Genomic DNA, 6000 nt, shown 5'->3' with positions numbered 1-6000 from the left:
AATGAACCTGCAGCGGGGTCGCGGCTCCGCGGGGTCACAGGCCATCCTCCATTGTCCAGGGCTTCAAAACAGATAAACATTTATTAATCAAGGGTGAACAGAGGCGTCCCCTTCCCCCAAATTCTCAGAAAAGCAACTGAAAAGGAGGGCTAGGGATGAAGAGGAGGGGAAAAAAGAGGAAAAGAAGAATTTAAGGGTATGCCGTGTGGCCATATAAGTTTTACCACTAGGCCACCGGTGGAGCACAGTAAAAGTTTGAGCTGTTGTGTCTGATGACCATTAAAAAATGTCGGACCATAATAAGTTTGGATTCGTTTGTCATTTGGATGGATGGAGAGGCTTCAGATTACCGCTGTCAAGTAAGCCATTTTTCGACCGTTGCGCATGACATAACTTGTCAGGGTCTTATTGCATCAGGCAGTGTAGACTAAAGGCTATAGGCTGTTGATGACAGTGAATTATATTCCAGTTGTGAGAATTACAAACGTATATAAATCGTCTTTATTTGTAATTGGGTTAATTTCTCAGTTTAACCAGTGGCGTGTCCGATGGGGCATGGATAGCAGACAGATGAAATGGCAAAATTACATTATAACACTGTAAGACTATGTTACTTAGTAATTATGGAATATATATGAACGAAATGGCGAAACACGCTATGCTTATAATTAAAGTAATATAATTATATATAATTAGCCTATCAAACAAATTCGGATGTTTTAAAAAAATGTCAGCATAAAGCTATGTGATGACATGCGCCTTTTGTAACCACTGAACACCTAAAAGAGCGAAAACGGCACACACACATAAAAAAAAATAAAAACAGACGTTGACATTTGATTTGCTATTGGCATGGCTTAACTCCCTTCTTGTGCTTATTTGTTTTCTGTCAGCTTCGTATACTCACTAAAAGAGTTACATCTGTTCTCAAACCCGATATAAACGCTATTACAATCATCATCGGTATCAAAATATATTTTTGTTTTTAATTGTAGATCTGTTCCTCCAAGACGAATGCTTTGTTAATCAATCACGCATGTGCACCCTAATTGCTTGCAAATGAGCAGAAATACTACAGTTCAATGATGATCTGCTGCTTGATAAATACACCTGCAATTTTCCGCAACGGAAGGCTTGGTGCGAGTTTCCATACAGCGCGCCTTGCTCTGTGTGCCTGAGCTGTGCCATACCATCACAGTTCACTCGCTGCACCAAGCCTGCGCATCGACGTTGGTTTTCAAAAGTACAATATAATTAGTGCGCGCCCCTATCAGTGAATTACAACGTTGCTGTTTCACTAATGTCAGGTATCGCCATATTGCAGTAGAAAATTGTTTATTGATCAAGACTAGGTGGGATAAATTGTTAGTTGCAGCCTATACGCCTAAAGCAGCCTATACGCCTAAAGCAGCAAGGAGTTGCGCTGGCATTCCCTACCCTCTCTGCATCGCATTGCAATGAATCACTGACATTTGAATGCCTTTAAAAGGTCCCTATCAGAATGAGATCACATAATGCATTTTATCTCCAGTAGAGCAGCAAATGCGGCACTGATTACAACCACAAACCAGATGTGTGTAGTAGCCTATACGCCTGTCAACTGATAATCTTTGACTCAGCAGCACGGTCAGTAAAATGTAAAGGTGTGTTTCCCAATTAAACACACTTCACGGTTTGGATGTATAGTAGCTAGGCTCTGTGAGAGAACCAGGTTAGCTAGGCTGAGGCTCAGGCAGTACATAGGGAATATGGCTATTCCTTTAAATAGCATGGTGGTGCACATCACATGTGACGGCACAAGGCATAATGTATAACATAGACATACATATAGGCTACAGATCTTTGTGGATACTGTACCATAGACATATAACTGTGTGGATAATGTACCATAGACATATAGCTGTGTGGATAATGTACCATAGACAGTATATACTGAGCTGGGTGGATCATGTACACAGCATAGCAATACATAATAGCCATATAGAGAGCTCAGCGTGCGCTTGCAGCGGCGGAGGCCATTTTGTGCCAGAGGATCTCTCATCTCCTTTCTGCAGAGTGTAGAGGTAGGGTGACCAAGGCACTGAAAAGGAGGACTGTCCTCCCTAAAGGAGGACGTCTGGCCACCCTATGTAGAGGCAGTCTGCTCTGCTCACCTTGACGATGACCTCTTCTGGTTACCATGACGTCTCCTGTCATACTATGTCATTGCTCTGGCCACAGCAGAGGTGACCCTACCAGGACCTAAACCGTGTGTGTGTGTGTGTGTGTGTGTGTGTGTGTGTGTGTGTGTGTGTGTGTGTGTGTGTGTGTGTGTGTGTGTGTGTATGTGTGTGTGTGTGTGTGTGTGTGTGAGAGAGAGAGAGAGAGAGAGAGAGAGAGAGAGAGAGAGAGAGAGAGAGAGAGAGAGAGAGAGAGAGAGAGAGGGAGACAGAGAGAGAGCATGTGTGTATGTGAAACGCTGTAAGGCTGATGGTGTGTACTAGTGTGTGCTATATTTTAACTGTAATGTACAATATTGTGTACTAGGTCGTTGTGTATATCTGTATCTATGTATCTAGTAAGATGTCAGACACCATCATTTCCCTTTGGATTATTAAAAGTATTCTATTCTATTCAATTCTATTCTATTCTATTCTATTCTATTCTATTCTATTCTATTCTACTGTACTCTACTCTACTCTACTCTACTGTGTTCTATTCTACTCTACTCTACTCTACTCTACTCTACTCTACTCTACGCTATACTACTCTACTCTACTATACTCTACTCTATTCTACTCTACTCTACTCTATTCTATTCTATTCTATTCTACTCTACTCTACTCTACTCTATTCTACTCTACTATACCCTACTCTACTCAATTATATTCTACTCTACTCTATTCTACTCTACTCTACTCTACTCTATTTTACTCTATTCTACTCTACTCTATTCTATTCCATTCTATTCTATTCTATTCTACTCTATTCTACTCAACTCTACTCTACTCTACTCTACTCTACTGTACTCTACTCTGACGTGTGCTGTCACCTGGATGGATGAGGTGTCATTGAGTTGCTGATGGACTCGGGTTTAATTGGGCACAACTTAGACTATGCCTCTTTGTCATTCCCTCTCTCCCTCTGTTGTCATTCCCTCTCTCCCTCTGTTGTCATTCCCTCTCTCCCCCTGTTGTCATTCCCTCTCTCCCTCTGTTGTCATTCCCTCTCTCCCCCTGTTGTCATTCCCTCTCTCCCCCTGTTGTCATTCCCTCTCTCCCTCTGTTGTCATTCCCTCTCTCCCTCTGTTGTCATTCCCTCTCTCCCTCTGTTGTCATTCCCTCTCTCCCTCTGTTGTCATTCCCTCTCTCCCTCTGTTGTCATTCCCTCTCTCCCTCTGTTGTCATTCCCTCTCTCCCTCTGTTGTCATTCCCTCTCTCCCTCTGTTGTCATTCCCTCTGTCCCCCTGTCCTGTCCTGCTATGGGTGCTTCCCTCTCCCCCTGTCCTGCTGTAGGGCTGCTTTGTCATGTTATTATGCCCCTTTTCCAAACTTCCTGTATGCTAACGACTCGTGTTGTTTCCTTCATGCCCCACTGTGACCCAGACTTAGCTCCTGGTAGGCCACACTGTGTGTGTGTGTGTGTGTGTGTGTGTGTGTGTGTGTGTGTGTGTGTGTGTGTGTGTGTGTGTGTGTGTGTGTGTGTGTGTGTGTGTGTGTTATCTCCTGATTGGCTACATGCACGAGGCCACGCCCCGCCCCCACCTCACCTCACGCTGCCTAGCTAGCTAGCTGCTGAACACGAGCAGGTTTTACACACACTTACACACACACACTTACACATGCGTGCACACACACACACACACACACACACGTGTGCGTGCACGCGCACGCACACGCACACGCACACGCACAAACACACGTCTCTCACACACACACACACACACACACACACACACACGCATGCACGCACACAGACACACACACACACACACGAGAGGAAGAGTCAGCAGCGTTGCGTAGATGAGGAGGTGGCCAGGCTGCTGCAGGCATTGAGGGGAGGGGGGCGTGTAGTGTGGTGTAGGGTGTGTGTGTGTGTAGGGGGGCGGTAGCGAGGAGTGTGTGTGTTGGGTAGCGAGGAGTGTGTGTGTGCTGCTGTGCATGGGGGATGGGATGAGATGGTGCAGTGGGTTGGTGGTGTGTGTGTGTGTGTGTGTGTGTGCCGGAGAGGGAGGGGGTGAGGGCGACAGTAGCTATCAGGCTATCAGCCATGTTTGCGTGACAGTGCTGTGCTGTGTGTGTGTGTGTGTGTGTGTGTGTGTGTGTGTGTGTGTGTGTGTGTGTGTGTGTGTGTGTGTGTGTGTGTGTGTGTGTGTGTGTGTAAGTTTGTGTGTGTGTGTGTGTGTGTGTTTGCGTGACAGTGCTGTGGTGTGTAGTGCAGCTAAAGGCCTCAAAGCGCTCCAGCCCAACCTGTCCTCCCTTACACCCGCTCTCTCTCTCTCTCTATCTCTCTCTCTCTCTCGCTCTCTCGCTCTCTCTCTCGTGCTCTCTCTCTCTCTCTCTCTCTCCTCTCTACCCTTTAGCAGGCTGCTTGCAAATGGCAAATGAGAGAGGGATTATGCATTTTATTTTGTTTGTTTTTTTTCAAAATAGAGCAAAGGAAAACAAATCTCAGGGAAATATCTCTGTGACAGCCGTGGCACTCTGTTTATGTGGATAGTGGTGTGTGTGTGTGTGTGTGTGGCACTCTGTTTATGTGGATAGCGGGGTAGGCTGTATTAAACACACTTACATCATTCCATTTCAGAGCAACTTTGTAGAAAATGCTCCCTCTCTCCCGCACTAATCCATCTAGGAGTTTGCAATCTTCTCGTTTTGTAAATTTGTGAAAATTCAACCGCTTACTAGGGTGCATCAAACGCCCCTCGAAAATGAAAACTTTGCAATATCCCACTCTGCTCTTGCCGTATAGTTCCTCCTTTGCACTATCATAACTCCCTTGTACATTTCTAGAATATTTGATTGATGTTAACCTTTAAGAGTGTGGGTTTTTGAGCATTCTATAAAAAGAATGCGTTCTATAACAATGCAAGATTCTACAATTCCATATTTTATTGAATGACGTCCAGAATTCTATAGAACTTTCACTGCCCGAACATTCCAGTCACACCGGTGTGACCGGACACAGGTGAAAGGATGGCACAATAGTCTTGACATTTTGAATGGTAGTGAATGGGCATTTTTAGCTAAATCTGTCCAAAGTGTATTTTGAGACAAGATGTGTTTTGATCAAGAATAGTAAGGACAATCATTTGGAAGAATGCTCCAGTTGCTTCACCACTTCCCCAGGACATCAAAACCCCAACAAATGGATAAAGGATGGATACATGGGTGTTGGAACATGGCTAAAATATTAGCGAATGGGGGGTAAAACCTTGCTGAAGGAAGGCTCTAAAAAACACACAGAGGGAATTTCAAATCTGGGAAAGTGGAAAGGGAACTGGATAATTCTTCCAAATGATTCTCTTACTAGTTTTGACCAAAATAGTGTAAAAAACACACTTTTCAAGTATTTGGCGAAAATCGCCCATCCACTGCCATTCAAAATGTCAAGCTTGTGCCACCCTTTAACATTAACCAATATTGTTAGGATTTTACAAGGGTGTTATGTTAATACAAAGTAACAATTTAGCAAAAGCAGAATAGGATTTTCAAACGTTGGGGTGTTTGATGCACCCTACTGCTCACCGCACCTAAAATCCTACCAACAATCTCTTATCCCCTCATGTTCACTAAAACAATCACATTTTAAATGCAAAAAATTTTATTGCATAAAATTAATTGCAAACATTTTTACATTAGGCTATTTTATAATTATTTTAGTGAAAGAAAACATTGACTTTTAAATGCAGTGTTTGACCCTTTCCACTGCCAATAGCATCTCTGTTGTCCTACAGCAGTCAGTGAGCAAAGCCTCGCAGGTCCTGAAATGTGCCGTGCGGTTGGCAAAGCCTCGCAGGTC

This window comes from Engraulis encrasicolus, chromosome 9 (genome assembly GCF_034702125.1).
Source record: "Engraulis encrasicolus isolate BLACKSEA-1 chromosome 9, IST_EnEncr_1.0, whole genome shotgun sequence".
Classification (NCBI taxonomy): domain Eukaryota; kingdom Metazoa; phylum Chordata; class Actinopteri; order Clupeiformes; family Engraulidae; genus Engraulis; species Engraulis encrasicolus.
Note: the sequence above shows the minus strand (reverse complement) of the source record.